Source organism: Castor canadensis, chromosome 3 (genome assembly GCF_047511655.1).
Source record: "Castor canadensis chromosome 3, mCasCan1.hap1v2, whole genome shotgun sequence".
In the NCBI taxonomy this organism is placed as follows: Eukaryota; Metazoa; Chordata; class Mammalia; order Rodentia; family Castoridae; genus Castor; species Castor canadensis.
The window spans coordinates 192,861,236-192,881,184 of record NC_133388.1 but is presented as its reverse complement, the minus strand read 5'-3'; the positions used below and the strand labels follow the sequence as shown (position 1 = coordinate 192,881,184).

Here is a 19,949-nt window from a genome sequence, read left to right as displayed (position 1 = left end):
CACATATTACTCTTTTCATTAAATTGCTCATGCCATTTTCTATACTTGTGGAGGATTTAGCTTTAGGACATTTTCTCTGTCACATTTTGTTTTCAAATTCAGTTTTAACCAGAACAAAAGTTGATTGAACACACATATTCTGTGACATATTACTCTAGATTTGGGATGAAAGCAGTGAGATTAGTTCTCAGTCTTTGAAGTGAATAAACTGCTGGCAGCTAGAGGTGAACAAGGCATTACAGATACAAAGAGGAATGAGCAAGGCCAAAGAGTCAGCAGACTCAGGTATATACAGGTGGTTGAATATTGCCTGGTGACTGTAACATGGATGTGCATAGGGGGCATGTTGGGTGATGGGATTACACAGTCAAACCTAGGCTATTAGACAGCTATGAATTCTATACTTAGGAGTGGGTCTGTCTTCTGAAAACAGCTCCTGGTCTTCCACAGGCAATGATTACATGCTTGGCACATTATATCCAGCATATTACTTCTCTCTTCCTCTCCTGAGTATTTTCTATTTAACTTATCAGTTTCATACTTAACTATCTCTCCCCGTCTCTGAGTACTTACAACTGACCTGTACAGACTCTTACCAAGTCCCTTGAATTTGAGCTTTGCCCTGACCCTAACCAATGTAACATACTGGATAAAAACAGGGCTTTCTCTCACTTGTAACCACCCCTCACTTTTTCATCCCTGCTGAGCTGTGGTTACCATTGGGTTGTAATCTTCATATAAACACGAATTACTAAATTCACTCATCATCCTAGTTTGGATGGAACAGAGAGACTTTCAAGATGTAGGACTCTCAATAAGGAAACTGGGAAGGCTCTGGGAAAACTAGGAAAATTTCTAGCATAGTCCCGTCTCACACAGCTGGCTGCCTTACTACATCTGAAAGAGTATTATGGCTATGCCTGGCATCTCCAGGACTGAGGAATTAAGGGTTCCCTCTGTTACTCCTACCTAGGAACATCACATTCCTCCTTGATTCCCACCACTGGACCCGCACTTCAAGAGCTATTTGCTATATTTTACTCCTTTCAAAAACTACTTGAACATGATGTCTGTTTCCTCTGATGGATATGATTACAAGAAAATAAACTTTGAGGCCAGGCACACCTGAAATCTCAGCTACTTGGGAGGTGGATATCAGGAGGATAACCAGACCTTTATGTCAACCAATAAGCTGTGTATCATACCCAGCTGTCATCACAGCAATATAGGAGGCACAAATAGGAGGATCTTGGTTCATGTCTAGATGAGTCAAAAAAAAAAATTCAAGACCCTTCCTGAAAAATAACTAATGCAAAAAGGGCTTGATGACATGGCTCTTGTAGAAGAGCCTAACAAGCATGAGACCCTGAGTTAAAAAAAGAAAAAAATCAGAACCACCAAAAAAAATAGACTATACCACAAGCTAACTTATATTTAACTTACTCTACTCTTTTCTTAGTTTCTAGTATCAGGACAAAAGCAATTCATCACCTCATTCTTGGATAGGCATTGTAGTGAAAGACGTGGACAATGCCAGGCTCCCATATTTAGAGCTCAATGATGTAGTGGACATGGACGCATTAGCCCATCACTACAAATTTCTCATCTATGAGATGAAGCCAATAATGCTCATCTTACATGCTTAGTATGGGAATTAAAGAAGAGAACGAACATGCCACACGGAATGTCAGGCACATGGCATCTACTCAGCCAATTTTACCTTTGTTCCTATTACAGGGATGGTTTTATAAGATTACTGATTTAGGAAGAGAGCTAACATTTACAGATATTTGGGATGTATTCAGATGAAGGGAGAATACAGATCTATCCCATTGCAGATTTGCCATGTGGTAAGTATTGTTTTAGGTGCTAGTTCTTTTGATATGTTCTGAGTTGACACAATGTATGACAACACATGGAGGCATTGCTCTCTTGCTCACATGCCTCTTTAACTTCTGTCAAGCATCTCAGATCTTTGATTTGAGACCACTATAAAAAAGTCCAATATTCAAGCATCAAAAATAGAGCCACTCCTTGTATCTTTATCCCCTGACTTCATAGAACTTATCATTACCTAGCATTACAACACTCATTTGCTTATTATAGCATTTTTTTCTTTCCCTAGAATGTAAGCACCATGGAGACAAAAACTTGTTACCTATTATGCCCTTCCACATAAACAAGTTATTGTACTAATCTATATTCAATAGGAATTTGTTAAATAAACAAGAGAATGTTAGAAATTAGGGATACAAAGAAGAGTAAGATATATTCTGGGCCATTAACTTTCTCTCAGCCTGGTAGAAGAGATGAATTAGAGGTAAGAAAATAACCCAGGGGAGGAAGTAATAGTCTGAACAATCTTGCAAGGCCAATAAAGAGATTTTGGACATCCAGGAGACAAGAGTCTTTTTAAATATCTGTTTTCTTATCAAATGGAGAAGGCTGTCTTGAATATGGAAGATTCAATTAAGTCTGCAAATCTATCTTTCATTGATTGCCTCCTGAATGAGAAAGACTCAGTTGTAGCTAAAGGAAGAAGAGTGTAATGGGATTGTGGAACTGACTTATGGTTAACTGATGTTCAACACAGGGAAGCAAATGAATATTTGAAGAACAGCTGTACGTGAGTTTCCACAGGATGCAGAGCTCTGCATGAGCCCAATTTACACACTCAAAATCTCATCCTGCCATTTTTGGAAATGTACTTCATACCTTAGGCCCTAGTTTCATTTCCAATTTGATATTAAATTTACTCTGCAGAATAGCCCACATATCCCTATTAGCCCTGACCTATCGAAGGAACGATGTGGACAATTGACATGGAAACACAATGAGATATACTGTGACCAAAAGTTCTGGAATATAGCTAGTTCCTCTAAGTTGTGTGAATATGGAAAAGTCATGTCATTGTTCTACATCTCAGTTTCTTCATTGCCACAACAAAGACTTAAATTTTTATATGAATATTTGTGAGCTTTGTAATGTATAAAACAGGTATTCTTTTGTTATTGTTGTTGTTTGATTTTGCTGGGACTGGGGTTTGAATTCAGGCTTTATGCTCGCAAAGCAGTGCTCACAAAGCAGGTTCTACCACCTGAATCACACCTCCAGCCCTAAGATAGGAAAATTCTTAACAAGAGTTTACAAATTTCAAGTGTACTTATGGCTGTATACACCATAAGTGATGGTATCTAAAAATATAAAATCATATGAGAGTGTATTTGAGCACATTTTGTTCTGAGATAGGTCTTATATTCTCAAAGCATTCCTAACAAAAGAATCTAAGCCTCCTACTACACAATGGTGTGTGATGTAGGGGATTTGGAGCAGCTACAGTAGTATCATTTAGTTTGGTTACTAAAAAAGGAAAAGCATCTTGCCTGGAGTGAAATGAAATCTTTTATAGTCAGGAATGTTGAACATTTCTTCATGTATTTATTGGCCATTTGAACATTCAAGAATTGTCTATTCAATACTTATTAATTGGGTTGTTGATTCTTTTGTAGTTTAGGTTTTTGAGTTCCTTGTATATATTCTTCTTTCTTTATCAGATGTTTAGTTGGGAAAGATTTTCTCCCATTCTGTATGCAGCCTCTTCATTCTAGTGACTACCCTTTGTCATACAGAAGCTTTTAAGTTTGATGCAATCTCATTTATGAATTCTTGCTCTTATATGCTAATCTACTGGGGTTCTTGCCAGAAAGTTTTTGCCCATGACTATCATCAAGAACACAAACAACAAATGCTGGTGATGTTGCTGGGGTGGAGGAAAGAAATCTTAATTCTTTGTTGGAGGGAATGGGAATTAGTGAAGCCAGTATGGAAATTAATATGGAGATTCCTCAAAATCTAAAAATAGAACTACTATACGATCAGGAGGTACGTCTCCTGGGCATACATCTGAAGAAATGTAAGTCAGGATACAATGAAGGAAACTGCATACTCGTGTTTATTGAAGAACTATTCACAATACCCAAGCTATGGAAACAGCCTCACTGCCCTTTAACTGATGAGTAGATAAAGAAAATGTGTCACATACAAACAATGGAATATTATTCCACCATAAGGGAGAATGGAATTATGTCAATTGCAGGAAAATGGTTAAAACTAGAGGTCATAATGTTAACCCAAATAATCCAAGTTCAGGACAGAGCTCTCTCATATTCAGACCTAAAATACATCTGCATATGCATATATATATATATATATATATATATATATATGTACACACAGGAGTATGTACTTGTACATAAAGAAACCACGACGGCAATTTTGAGATTGGGGAAACAGTGGAGAGAGAATGATGGAGGGTGAAAATATGGAAATGCATTGTGTTCATGTAGAATGATGGCATAAGGAAGGTCACTGAAAATGTCTGAAAAAAATAGAGGGTAGGGGAGCAGGGAGAAGAGAGAGCAATTGAGGGAATTAATATGATCAAAGTACAATATACACATGTGGGAAACACCATGGTGAAATTCACTTTGTACAATTTATATACACTAACAATTTTAAATGGAAAAGCCAGATCATGTAAACTAGTCATCAGAATTCTTGGATTATTGCTCAGTTTTCTTTTCTTGTCTGTCAGTCAAAAGTTGTAAAGAGTAAACTGCATGGAGAACAGGTTATTTAGGGAGGTAGGAACTAATTTTGAAAATCTAGTACCTTATATGAGTCATTCTGCCACTGAGGCGATCAGAAGCAATCAAGTACCTCTTTCTTTCATTTGTTCATGAGTATAATTTATTCAATGGCAATCGTTCTCACTTGGATTATTTGCAATCCTTTGCATTTATCACCTTCACTATTACCCTAAGAGTTTATTGTATTAATATTGTAAGCCTGAAGTAGTCAAGTCAGCAAAACGTTGTTGGACTATTTATAATTATTCCTAAAACTAGCAGTTATGAGTTCGTTGGATGAGTTGCTAAATTCCAGTACTGCTCAGGCTTTGCTATCTGTACAATGAGGGATTTAGATGAAATTCTTGTTTTCATCCACTCTTGAACAGCAAATAACCTCCTACCACATTCTACTATTTGAGCTTATTCTGTCTTTTCCCTGTTTTTATCTATCATGGCATATTTTCTCATCTAGATTGCATGTTTGTGTTCTTCACCTATTGTGAAATCCCAATACTTAAATTAGTAATTTAAGACAAATGCTTTTCAGGTTTCCCACCGAAATAGTTTGCTCTTTTACCAAATTTTCCTTAATGGGTAAACTTTACTTCTATTTGTCACAGTTCTTATATATAGTAGCTATTTAATATATAGCTCTGCTGTATCTATGTAAAAGGGTAAAGTGACATAGATTGGCCCTGTCCCAAGAAATGGAGACCCAAAGTGCTCAGTGAAAAATTTCTCATATTTATCATTGAGAAAACAAATCCTATAACCTGTCTATCCTAATTTAGATATGTCATAACATGAGGTCGCACTATGACCTTATAACTAAGTGGAGAAGGATGTACAGAATTGGATCAAGAGGAATTAGATGTTTGGGAAATGAATCCAGGGTATAATTGTCCCATGAAGTGGGCCATCCTTGGAATAAAGTATCAGTGCTAATGGGAAAGTGAAATGCTTAGAGGAGAAAAACCAACAAGTCAAAGAGAAATCATTCAGGGACAAAGAAACTTACCTCTACAAATAGCATCAACTAGGTAAGGGGCAGATAAAAGCATGGATCATTATTCTTGGAATAATGAGTCAAAGAATATTTCCAATAACATTTACTTTCATTTGGTACCAAATACTGGGTGATAGTGACAGTCGATTCTCATCTGGGTTAAACTCTGCCCACGAACTGGAATAGCTGGTTGCTTACAGATGCCGGAGTTGGTACAAGAGCAGATGCACTTGTCAGTATGTGAGCACTATAATGGTCAAATAGATGCATCAGGCCTTGATCAGCCCCAGGCTCACATGTCATATAAAGTGTGTTGCAAGATTTTCATCTCCATGGTAACCCCCCAAGCACACCAACCTCTCAGACACTTATTTTTAGCAATAGTTATTTTTCTCCTTTTTTTATTCCACTCCCTTGAGTTATAAACTTGCGTAATGCATGATAAGTAACATTTACATAATATCTGTGACAAACTATTCTGCCAGGAAAAGAAATGCCCAATGAAAGCAAATCAATGGGCCATGGAAGCAGCTTTTCCCAGCAGTGACCTAATCCGCCTGTTTCAAAAGGTGAGTGTACTGTAATTCAGTAGCAAGCCAGGATTACTGGAAGTGGTCATTTTGTATGCAGCACTGCCTTTGTGTCCTTGTCATGGACACTGTTATGACACTGACTATGGAAGAGAAACTGGTGAATTGCAGAGCCCTAGACTTGATGCTTACCTGCAGAATTAATCAGCTCAGCCATGTCTATAAGCCTCAATTTTCTCACCTGTGAAATGGTGACTGTTCCTCAACATTCCTGAGGAGGTTTTCTGATGATCTCCTTTTCTGAGATATAGTATTTGAAAGCTTTTGTGCAATTTATGTTGCTGTACAAATGCAAGGTTTCGTGCATTGTTTTGATACCTGCTGAATTCTTTCAGAAAGCTCAACCTAAAAGCACCCCTTCTCTTTCTCCCTTTCTTTAGCTGAGAGAAATGCTAAGGAAGAAAGAACTTAAATATTTTTTGGTACTCTGAAGGCAAGAAATTACTGTTTTTGTTTCCTGCTATATCCCTTGACTCAAAACAGGAGTTAACTCATATATATTTTCAGTATGTTTGCTGTGCCAGTGCATTTTTGCCTGTATTTATTTTTGAAGGAACAGAATCTGAAATAAGGATTACAGTGTAAATAGTTCACTTGGGAAGTGATTTCAGGAAACTCTAGAAGAGGAATGGGAAAGTGAGTCAAGAAAGGGACTGATTAAATGTGCATTAAAGAGAAAGCAATTTCCACTGTTGGCAACCAGAGTTCAGAGCTTAATCCTGTTGAGGGAATGATGGAGCCAGTATAGGAGCACAACTCAGATTTGTCCCACACAAAACCCAATAGAGCCCCTGGGACACTAAAATATATGCCTATCAGTATTGGGGTAAAGTCTTCTTCAAAAGGACATTATTTCCCCCCAAGAATTCCATGCCACACCTCACACAGACAGAAGAAGGTTCTACAGCTGGGCGATGATCATAGTGAAGAATAACAGATGCTGCAAGTTGGAAGTTTGGCCAATCTCACAGAAATTTTCCACCATTGGGCAGGGTATCCATGGCATGTGATTCAATCATCTTTTTAGGAGCTTGTATACACTCAGCTTGTATGACTCAGTGAATTTTCTGTTACTAAGGAATTCCAAATAAGATCTGTGATCTGATGTTATTAATCCAGGAGAAAGAGAAGATCACTACCATATTTGGTCATCTGATGCTGTTATTTTATACATTATAAATATATATTTATGATATACAACAAAAACTGTAGTCCACTGTGACTAAGGATAAGAGGACAAAACAAAATCAAAATCAATGAATATAAAATAAGGTGTGTAGATTTGGGGTCGAGTACTTTCATTGCCATTAACTAGTATGCAACCAAAGAAAGTTCATCTTTTTTCAGTTGCAGAATTAGAACCTAGAGCCAGAACAGGTAGAATAAATTCATTTCAAGACACGTGGCTCCCCAACTGGATTGGGGTGTCTAGTCAAGGCACCTGACGAGGAATTCTCAGAGAGTTCTCAGACATATGGGAGACACAGCCTGCAGTTGTCTGCTGATGTCTACAGAATTTCTAAAGTATAGTGACTGTGCTATCCTAATTCAAGGTAACTGTTGCAGTTGCTGTGAATTTTCTTCATCTTATCCTTTCCTGTTTTGTTTGACATCAGTCAGCTTACATATAGAGGTAATATTCAAAGAGTCAAATGTATAAGAAGAATGCGTTTAGCACTTACTCAAACTACTCACAACATTCTCTTCCACCTGAAGGTTCAGAAGTCCCATCGAAACCAGGAATGGGCAGGGTAGATAATGTGTTGAGAAAGCATCACTGTTGTGTATTGTGTAGGAGCCTAGGGCAATATTGATTAGAATCAAGCTATTATCACATGAAGGTAAAGGCCGGAATTCAGCAAGCATATAGAGCACTGTATAATGAAACAGAGGTCACAAAACTCCAGGGAACATGGTCCAATATCTTGAATCTTCACTTAAAAATACATTGATTTAAAATTTTAAAAAGACTAACATATTTTTCCTATATAATCCTAAAATGAACACTGGGATAAATAATGTAGGCCGAGGGAAGAAGTAGGCATGCCTTTCTCATTAAATACCATATCTCTACTACCTGGAAGAATTTCAAATGCAGTGTTTACTCTCAGCATTTGTTAAATTAACATGTTTTCCCTTTCTAGATTAAATGAATTTTTTCAGATTAAATAGTATTGGAAGGACCAATGTATACACAAGGCACTTTACCTATATGTATTCACAATTAATTTTCTCCATACCCTCACATCTGAAATCATAGCATCTGTTGCTTTTCTCCCCACTGGAAAAGACAAATCTGCATTTTTCACAGCTGAGGCCTGAGTGCTTACCTCCATGCCTTTGATGCAGTAGATAATTGAAGTTTATTTGTTGAAAGAATTTCCATTTTAAAGATAAAGATAAACTTAAAAAAAAAAGACCCAGATTTATGGGAATTGATCAAAGTCATATAAATAATAAATGACAGAGCCTTGTCTCAAACTGAATTCTTCTCTCTAGGTCCAGATAGAACTAATAAAGGGGAAGATTTCAGAGTGATTAACTGGTAAGCATTATCATACAGAAACATGCACTAACATTATAGTTACCATGGTTTAAATTCTGTAAAGAAGAAAAAGTCTCAAAAATACTAGCTGCAAAATATCTGAGAAAAAATAGCTTTTAAAAAATTTCCCAAATACTTACCATGAACCAAAGCATTATCAATTTGGGGTGACATATGCTGCCTCTTTTGGTGACCTCTGGACTTATTGATCCTAATAGATGATGTAGCCAAATGTCAGATCTTCCTCTCTTTCATTTGACCGTCAAGTTTCAGAGTGAATTACATTTATCACAGAAAGGTCAGAAAATTCTGGAAGTGAAATATGTACAGAGAAGAAGGGAAACTCAATGGTTAGTAGGAACTGACTTTTCTATAACTTTGCTAGTAGAAGCATGTTATTCCAGACTTCTAGTTTTATAGGGGCACAGCTAAAATCCTGCTAAGTAATTATATAAATCAACTGAGTAGCTCTATTTAAATTTAAAAGTGAACCCGATAGAAACAGCTTCTTCTGGAGGAGCTATGCAACTGTTCCCAAGAACACCAGCAGCAGGTGTCCCCAGGGCCCATACCCTCTAGTCTCAGCATTGACTACTGGGGCCAATTCAGGTTCAACACCAGTTGGCAGGTTCCAGTGTAAGTAAGATCTCCCTCTCCCTTCACATCATGCCCTAAAGACATTGACAGTCCAGAAGCTTCTCTTAGGAGATAAGCCTGGAAAGGGGGTGGTGGTAGGAGTGGAGGAGTTTGGGTCTCCAATATTAATGAATAAAATTTGCAGATTTATGTGTGTGTGTATGTGTGTGCATATATCTGTGTGCATGTGTGTATGTGTGCACATGCAGTCAATTACCAGCACTGGAGGGCAAAGCAAGATTCCAGGAACAATTCAGAGCACATTGAATTGATGAGATGTCTGCAATAGGTACTAGTTCTTAGACTTATAAAGCTGACCTTGAATGGACCCCAAAGTTCCAGAGTTCAGAATCCAATAGGTGAGAAATATTTGGAAATGTATTTCTCTCTCGGTTGTCAAAACAGTCTTCTGAAAACTTGAATCAGAAGGTTGTTCTTTCAGAAAGATTTTCAGATATCCTTACTCGAGAATCTCAAAACATATGCATCCTTAACAGACTTTTTTTATGTGCTTATATTTGTTCTCTTGCTAAAAGATGAGTTCCTTGAGGGCCCAGACCTTTCTTCATTCAATTCTGTATTCCCAGGATTTATAGCACATAGCAGGCCCACAATTGAAACTTGGTATTTTAAAAAGTAGAATTAAATAATATAATATTGGTATATTTAGCAAAGTGTCTTATGTATTTGTGCATAAGTCTAAGATTGCAGCTAACTATTTCTTTTCTTCTTTTTTTTTTTCTTTAAACCAAGCTAGTGCTGTTGAGTTTTTCTGTTGCTAGTTCTGTGGACATCTTCTATATCTTTTAATTTCCCCCAGACAAATGGATTTTTAAAGGTCTTAAACAGGAACTCAAATTTCTGAAACTTTACTTTGGATGCCCTTAGAATTCAAAGCTAGTATGGAACTGACATGGGTGTTTGCCATTTTAAAGTAAGCCAGTTCTCAAGAAAGTAGTAGATAATGGCAGCCACAAAAGAAGAAAAGAACAGGATGACTACCAAATGCTGTTGTGATATAAGAGAAAACAAGAGCTGGATCCACAAGTTGTTATAAGAAGGGGTTGGGGATATAGCCCAACAGCATCCATTTTCTATTTCCCCCTCATATAGCAGCATGGATACCATCTTGTCCCTGTGTCTGTCTTCTGCTGTCAATACACCCCTCCTCTCTCCCACACTTACACAGCAAAGAAGTGTGTGATCAAACACAAATGTGCCACCTGAGTCACTGAACAGTTGATGTGGCCCTTCAGCCACATATTTTTTTCCCTTTTTGTTCTCATGTAATGTTACTCATCAATCATAAATGTAAAATTTAGGGGGGGATCATTTTGTCATTTGCATCTGGATGTGTAGGCCATGTTTCAGTGGGCTGGCACTGGACCATTTTCTTTTTGAATGAAGGAAGTCATCCTGAACACACATTCATTTCTGGTAATTGCTTTTTCTTTTATATCACAATATGCCAGAGGATGTATTTTTTGTTTCCCTTCTGTTAGTTTCATTGCCTATTAATAGATTTTTGAGTTCTGTATCTTTATTTCCTGACTTTAGTCAGGGAATTTCAGAAGAGAGTACTGCAGTGGAGAGGTGGGAGAATTTTGAGGGCAGACAGAAACCAAGTCCTAACTCAGACACCTGGCCTAAAAGGAGAGAAAAGCCTAAGTCTGCAAAATGCCATTGGAGATGAGATCTATTTGGCCTTTCCCAAAAACTCCATAAGGTCAGCAGTTCAAGTTTTATCATGCTGTTTTACAGATTACTATCTGACATTAGGAGGTTGAAATGACTTGGTCAAAGTCATATATGTAAACAATTCTTAATACTGCTTGTTGTAGAATTGAATCCTGCTTCCTGTGGATAGTTATACATGTAACAACCAAAACATTATACTAACAAGAGTAAAACTGTTACAATAAAAATAAGAATATAGGTGAGCCATTAAACAATTAGTACATATGTAATTTTTTATTTGTTATGTCTTTTTCAAAGTAATTTACTTTTAGTGAAAATTTTAAGTTACACACTATATTATATATATTTATAGGATGAAATGTGATGTTTTGATATATGTATAAAATGTCAAATGTTTCTATTGAATTAACAGAACCTTAGCTAACAATAATGCATTATGTATTTTAAATTGTTAAAAGAACAAATTTTTACATGTTCACACAAAATTAAGTATGTAAAGTGATGGATATTTTTGCTCACTTGATGTAATCTTATATGGCATTTCTAATGTTCATTGCAATATCAGAGAGAGCAAACTTACAAATGAAGAAAGGCACTAATAAGGAAAAAAATATGTCCCATTGTTATTTATGATTCCATTGATTCCAGGCTGCAGTAAGCAGAACATCATGCAGAAGGACATGGAAGAACAAAGTTGCTCACCTCCAGGCAGCCAAGAAATAGAAAGGAAGAGGAGGAAAGAGTCGGGGCAAGCCCCCAGGGACATGCTCTCCAGTGACTTACTTCCCAGTAGGTGCTAGGTTCCCAGCACCTCCCAAAAGACCATCACCAGCTGGGGACCAAGCCTCCAACACATGAGCCTAGAGGTCAATGTCAAAGTCAAGCAATAACAAGATGTGACCAAATCCAAAGCTTGTACATTTTTACTACATTATCCATAACCAAAGTTTTATTTTATTTATTTTATTTGGTAAAATTCCAGGGTTAGAACTCAAATGAGAGGACTGGAAAACACAAGATTAGGTACAATGTTAGCAATTAACTAATAATTTTTTATTTTATTTTTTGTTTTTGTTTTCAGGATATTTTAATTTACTTATTTATTACCTTTTTTCTTTTTTATTATCATATTGTTCTACTGGGGGTACATATGACATTTACAAAGTTCTTACAATATATCATAATGGAGTTCACCACCTCCATCATTCTCCTTTAACGCACCTCACCCATTCTTAAAACAGTTTCAACAAGTCTCATTTTTCAATTTTCATACATGAGTATATAATATTTCTACCCTATTCACCCTCCCACACACTTTCCTTATACCATTCCCCTTCTACTGGTACCAAACTCCCAGATAGGACCTGTTTTAACTTCCTGACCTTTTTTTTGCAAAAAGACTTTTTTTTCATGGTTGTTTAATTTAATTCTTTAATTTTTTTCTCATTTATTCATATGTGCATAAATTGTTTGGGCCATTTCTCTCCCCTAAGCCCCCACCCACTGCCTCTCCCCCTCACCTACCCTCACTTTCAGGCAGAATCTGCTCTGCCGTTATCTCTAATTATGTTGAAGAGAGAGCATAAACAATAATAAGAAAGACAAAGCAGTTTTGCAGTTGAGATTAGGATAGCTATACAGGGAGATCCCTACATTGTTTCCATGAATAAATGTGTTACATTCTAAGTTGATTCATCTCTAACTGACCTTTATTCTAGCTCCTGATCCCCTTCTCATATTGATCTCTATTGCTTTAAAGTTTCTGTATTAGTTCCTCTGCAGTGAGGACTTCAAATATTATCATGGTTTTTGGGTTTCTTACCTATCCCCATACCTCCCGTGTGTGCTCTCACCTTATGTGACCCAAGTCCAATCCCATTGCTGTATTTGCCCTGGATCTAAAGTCTGAATATGAGGGAGAACATATGATTTTTGGTCTTCTGAGCCTGGCTAACTTCGCTCAGAATGATATTCTCCAGTCCATCCATTTACCTGCGAATGATAAGATTTCATTCTTCTTCATGGCTGAGTAGCATTCCATTATGTATAAATACCACATTTTCTTAATCCATTCATCAGTAGTGGAGCATCTTGGCTGTTTCCATAACTTGGCTATTGTGAATAGCTCTGCAATAAACATGGGTGTGCAGGTGCCTCTAGAGTAACCTGTGTTGCATTCCTTTGGGTATATCCACAGGAATGGGATTACTGGTACATATGGCAGATCTATGTTTAGATTTTTAAGAAGCCTCCAAATTTTTTTCCAGAGTCATCGTACTAGTTTGCATTCCCACCAGCAGTGTATGAGGGTTACTTTTTCTCCACATCCTCACCAACACCTGTTGTCAGTGGTGTTTCTAATGATGGCTATTCTAAAAGGGATGAGGTAGAATCTTAGTGTGGTTTTGATTTGCATTTCTTTTATGGCTAGAGTTGGTGAGCATTTTTTCATGTGTTTTTTTGGTCATTTGAATTTCTTCCTTTGAGAACGTTCTGTTTAGTTTAGCTCCCCATTTCTTTATTGGTTCATTGATTTGGGGAGAGTTCAGTTTTTTGAATTCCCTATATATTCTGGTTATCAGTCCTTTATCTAATGCATAGCTGCCAAATATTTTCTCCCACTCTGAGGGTGGTCTCTTCAGTTTAGAGACCATTACTTATGTTGTGCAGAAGCTTTTTAATTTTATGAAGTCCCATCTGTCTATACTTTCTCTTAGTTGCTGAGCTGCTGGGGTTCTATTGAGGAAGTCCTTACCTATACCTACTACTTCCAGAGTGTTTCCTGCTCTCTCCTGTACCAACTTTAGAGTTTGGTGTCTGATATTAAGGTCCTTGATCCATTTTGAGTTGATACTAGTACAAGGTGATAAACATGGATCTAGTTTCAGTTTTTTACAGGCAGAAAACCACTTTTCCCAACAACATTTGTTGAAGAGGCTTTCTTTTCTCCATCATATATTTTTAGCACCTTTGTCAAAAATAAGAAGGGCATAGCTGTGTGGATTCATACCCGGGTCCTCTATTCTGTTCCACTGGTCTTCATGTCTGTTTTTGTGCCAGTACCATGCTGTTTTTATTGCTATTGCTTTGTAATATAGTTTGAAGTCTGGTATTGTGATACCTCCAGCATTGCCCTTTTTGCTGAGTATTGCCTTGGCTTTTTGTGGTCTCTTGTGTTTCCAAATGAACTTTAGGATAGATTTTTCTATCTTATGATGAATGTCATTGGGATTTTGATGGGAATTGTATTAAACATGTAGATTGCTTTTGGTAATGTAGCCATTTTCACTATGTTGATTCTACCAATCCATGATCATGGGAGAGCTCCTCACCTTCTGTAGTCTTCCTCGATCTCTTTCTTCAGGGGTTTGTAGTTCTCCTTGTAGAGGTCATTCACATCCTTTTAAAGTTTACTCCTAGGTATTTAAGTTTGTTTGAGGCTATTTTAAATGGAATTGTTTTCATATATTCTTTCTCAGTTTGTTCATTATTGGTGTATAGAAAAGTTAATGATTTTTGTATGTTGATTTTGTATCCTGCTACCTTACTGTAGCTGTTGGAGGTGTCTAGGACTTTTTGAGTAGAGTTTTTTGGGTCTTTAAGGTATAGGATCATATCATCTGCAAATAGAGATATTTTAACAATTTCTTTACCTACTTATATTCCTTTTATTTCTTCTTCTTGCCTAATTGCTCTGGCTAGGAATTCCAGGACTATGTTGAGTAGGAGTGGGGATAGTGGGCACCCTTGTCTCATTCCTGATTTTAGGGGAAATGGTTTCAGTTTTTCACCATTAAGTAAGATGTTGGCTGTAGGTTTGTCACATATAGCTTTTATAATGTTGAGGTACTTTCCTTCTATTCCTAGTTTTCTTAGAGCTTTTATCATGAAGTGTTGTTGGATCTTGTCAAAGGCTTTTTCTGCATGTATTGAGGTGATCAAGTGGTTTTTGTCTTTGATTCTATTAATGTGGTATATTACATTTATAGATTTGCATCTGTTGAACCATCCCTGCATTCCTGGGATGAAGCTAACTTGGTCGTGGTAGATAATCTTTCTGATGTGCTGTTGAATTCAGTTTGCCATTATTTTATTGAGTATTTTTGCATCGATATTCATTAAGGAGATAGGGCTATAGCTCTCCTTTTTGGAGGTAGGCAAAAAGACATTTTTGTTTGTCTAAGTAAGATAGCTGTATAGGTAGTTTAATTGTGGCACTTCCATGTATGTATGTATTATAAACAAATTGGTTCATCCCCTCTATTTTTCTCCTTTCTACCTAGTCCCCTTCTTTTTTCAACAGGTTTAAAAATTCTCTATTAATTATTGTATACAAAGTATATCAACCATATTCACCTTCTTAACTTTCCTCTTTTACCTTTGCTCTCATATTTGTTAGCTCTGCGTATCTTATTGTAGCCCTATTTTCAGCAAATGCAAGCAGGTTTTCATTTTATTCCAAAGAAGATGTGCTGTGGCATCCTTAGCTTGCATCCATTCAGTTTGTCACCTATCAGAAAAGTATTCTTCCACTTCACGATTGAAGACCTCAGAGAAAAAGTTCTGTTGACCAAGATTATAGTCATAGCCCTGGATTACACATTCAACCAGAGGAATGAATGACCAGTGAGAAATGAGTTACACCCAATGAGAATGAGATCCTAAAATAGGTGACCATTCAACAGTCACAATATTTCATATGTTGCCCAAGAAAATGGGGCTCTAGACATATAAACATAATTAATGTACACTAGTGTCCCAATGGAGCAATTGATGGGTTATGACAAATGCAAATAGCATAAAATATGGAAAAAGGGTGGGATGGGGATCATATAATCTGGACCTTATTCAATTACTTTGTACATGTGAGCAATTGTCTTTATTTTTTACCTCTGTGAGTTTTTAATTTTCCATCATTAGTTTAATAAATAAAGTGGTTGTATATAAGAATAAGTCCACTATGTGATCCAGCTGACTTCTGACATACTTATATGCCCATGTTTACTACACACTATTCACAATATCTAAGATATATAATCAGCCTTGGTGCCCATGGCAGATGAATGAAGAAAATGTGGTATATGTGTACAATGAAGAATCATTCAGCCATAAAGAAGAAAGAAATTCCATCATTTGCAGCAAATGGAATGGAAATAGAGAGCATTACATTCAGTGAAATAATTAAGACATAGACAGACAAGTACCACATGTCTTCCTTCATATGTGGAAGCTAAAAAATGTCAATCTGAATATAAAATTTCATTACTAGAGATTCAGAAGGATATGTGTTAAGAATAAATTGTATTTGATAATAGGTTCCAAACAGTTAGAAAGAAAGAATAACTTTTGATATTCCACAGCACAGTAGTATGACTATAATTCACAACTTTTTATATGCTTTATAAAGACCTAGAAGAGAAGAGCTCAAATGCTCTAAACCTAAAGGAATGAAAAGTGGAGTGAAACACTAATCACCCTAATTTAGACAATACACACTGTAGGCAAGTGTTGAAACACTACACTTAAATCCATTAGCATTTACAGCTAATACATGTTAATAGAAATAAAGCAAAATGTTAAAAAATGAATCACTTTGGAAATTTTCAGATTTACATGTTATAAGAATGTACTGAAATGTGAAAACTTAATATGTTTAGTGATGAATGCAATAAAAGAAAGAATTCTGTCTTGCCCAGCACTCAGGAACCATTCTACTGGTGAGTTCTTGTGTCGTTTTTATAATATTTAATGATTGTTGGTGAGTAAGAGTGAGAGATAAAGAAAGACAGGGAAAGGGAAAAAAGTGAGGAAGGATAGGAAGAAGGAGCGAATGGGAGAGAGAGAGAGAGAGAGATGAATCTTAGGAAAAAAATATATGCAATTTCAAGGCTGACCCAAGGTACCAGTACTATGTGTCACTCAATACTCCCAATACAGTCTCTGCTCACCAGTTGAGAACCTGCCACATTTTTCAAGCAAAGAAGATTCTCAAGATTTTCCAAATAAAGATCAATGAACTTATCCTGCATGCAGACAATTTCATCAACAGAAACACACACCATAGAAATGACTACTCCCCATGGTTTCCCACCCTCTGGCTTTTGTAAAGTTATAACAGATGCTCAACAGCCTTACAGAGCCCCAGAATGCTAGCAGCTGTGCCTTGACTCCTGCGAATTAAGCCACCTATCACCCAACCAACAGTGCATCCCAAGTTAGGATTGCTCTAGGAGGGGCGACAGTCACACTAATCACTCACCTTGAGTGGGGAAGATTTCAGACACAAAACAACCTTCTTCCAGCAATGCTTGCTCCTATAGGAAAGAAAATGTGCTCCACACTGCAAACAGGAACACAATTGACTGGCAATTAGTGTCAGATCTAATTCTAAATCTGAAAACAAATAGCTTAGAGGTCATTTAGATAAAGTGTTCTTAACCAAAGTCTACATATGAATTTTATGGGGATCTTCTGAACTGAACATGGATTCCTAGACTGGAGCCTAGACCTTTTTAATTTGATTCTCTAAGAACTTAGATTATAAGTTTACTGAATTCTGTTTGGTGATTGTCTTAGCAGAATCCTTTCACTGTAAGAAATAAGGAAGCTGATGCCCAGTTAGGAGGGGGTTAATTTGAGATTAGAACTCAGACCTTGAAAATGAAAAAAGAAAATAAAATAAAAAATGGAAGATGAAGATTTGTAAGGTGACACTGTTATGCTGCAATTTTTCTTCAAAGGCTCATTTTAAAATCTGCATGTATATATTTCAGTGCAGAATAAGAACAGAGTAAAGGTAGTGGATGTCCTATGGTTTTTATTAATATCTAATAGTACTTATTTGAGAAAACTACTTTATCTGAGTTTGAATTTGAGCCTCATCACTTACTGCAAAACCCCATGCTGCCTAGTTGATCTCAGGGTCCTCAAATATAAAATTGAGATAATATACTGACTGCTTCCTAGATGGTGAGACCTAACTATTAATAAATCACAAATGGAAAGCACTTTGGTCCATGGCAGATGCTTGGCAGGTGAGTGCTTGGTCAATACAATTTGTGATCATCATTCAAAGCCCGAAGAAGCTGTTTCTGCTTATGGTGGTTAACAAAGTCTAGGCTTCCCAGGGCTCCTGACTGTCATTTACTAAATGCCACCATCTGCTTGCCAGCTGTGGTCAGTGGGGCCAGTGGACCAAGGATGAGCCTGAAGGAGGCTAACAGAGGGGGAACAGGGAGCAGGAGCCAGGAGGTTTAGTGTGGCTCCCCAAATGTGGATAGTGAAGCATTAGCAGCATCAGCATCACCTGGGAGCTTGTTAAAACGTGAGAACTTTGAGTCCCCTTCTCCCCCAGATCTACTAAAACATCTGCATTCTAACAAGATCCCTGGGTGATTCATAGTGCATTCAATTTTGAGAAATATTGCTTTAATGGGTCAACTCCAGGTAAGACAGATATTGGAACAACAGTATAACTCAGCACAAAAACCACTAAACAGAAATAAAATTTCCCAAGGTGGGTAAAGTTACAGAGTAAACCCTTTGACATGTGGCTGACAGGTAATTTTAGAGGGACAGCACTAGCAAATGAAATGCTAGAAGAGAAGGTTTTGCTATCTGGGACTGTTCTTAAGGGTCAGTTCACTTGAAAGGGTCTGTAATTCTCACCAAAAATGTTCAAACACTGAGAAAACTTAGGAAATAAGTTTTTACTTTATGCATCTGAGGCAAGATGAAAAAAGAAAGCAACAGTTCTGAGCTAGAGATCAGTCTGAGGAAAATGCATCTGCAAGTGCCAGTACCCAGGCAAAGTAAGGAGCATTTTCAGGAGTGAAACAAATTCCAAAGCAAGTCATCAACAAAAATGACTATCACCAACAAAGCGAGTCAGAAAGTCCTCCTGGTCTGTCTTCCCTATCAGGTGGAGTCTTCTTTCCTCAGTTTAAAAATAGAGCATAATGGAACATATCTGAATTCCAAGGTACTCATGTGACAAAGACAAGAAGATCATGGTTTAAAGCCAGCAATACAAAAGTTAACAAGACTCCATCTCAACAAATAAGCTAGGTGTAGTGGTTATGCCTATGGTCCCAGCTATTAGGGAGATGGAGGTAAGAGGATCAAGGTCTGAGACTGGCCAAGAAAAATAAAAGGACTTGGTATGACTAAAGAACTAGAGTGATTGCCTGAGGCCTTGAGTTCAATCATCAGTAAAAAGAAAAAACATAATAATTGAGTGTGCACCATATAGGATAAATACAATAGTTTAAAATATCATACAGAATAAAGAAAAATTTTAAATGATCTATAGGAGTCTTTGCTCCCATTTCCTGAGTGAGGAACAGGAAATGTTTCTCTCTCTTTTCCTCCATCCCTCGCCCCCTGTCTATACTTTATCTTGTTATACTAAAATAAATCCTTGCTAAAACTTTCAAAAAAATAAATTAAATAAATGCTCTATAATATCACCACTCAAAGAAGATCTAAATATAGTTATGAAATAACAATAATGCAGGTGCATGGCAGGGAAACTGCTTTGAATTATAGTACAAGGAAAAGAAAAATATCTCACCTCTACTGGAACCTCCTCAAAAATAATGACTGTTATATTTTTTCTGAAGCATTCTGGAAATACTCAGTATATTTGCTATACCATATGTGTGTGCATGTGTGTGTATATACATGGTATATATATATATATATACACACATATGGTATATCTATCCACACATATATAGACAGATATATAGATATAGATATAGGTATAGATATGGTAGGTTTATAGATACCAACAGCTAATGCTTAGCACTTTGAGACTTGTTTTTATTTTTACATTTTAATGA

The 19,949-nt window shown here is 36.8% G+C and overlaps 2 long non-coding RNA genes across 2 annotated transcripts in view; one reads left to right on the top strand and one right to left on the bottom strand.

The window, feature by feature from the left end:
• Positions 1 to 9,080, bottom strand: part of LOC141421387 (uncharacterized) — a 60,684-nt gene extending 51,604 nt beyond the window's left edge. Inside the window, exons 1-2 of the long non-coding RNA XR_012445976.1 lie at positions 8,913 to 9,080; positions 7,910 to 8,026 (exon numbers count right to left, since the gene is read on the bottom strand). This is a non-coding gene — a long non-coding RNA (uncharacterized lncRNA). The remainder of the gene's footprint in view (positions 1 to 7,909; positions 8,027 to 8,912) is intronic.
• Positions 6,133 to 12,463, top strand: LOC141421388 (uncharacterized). Its single transcript, XR_012445977.1, has 3 exons — positions 6,133 to 6,206; positions 8,727 to 8,772; positions 11,755 to 12,463. It is a non-coding gene; the product is annotated as an uncharacterized lncRNA (long non-coding RNA).
• Positions 12,464 to 19,949: the final 7,486 nt, after the last annotated feature.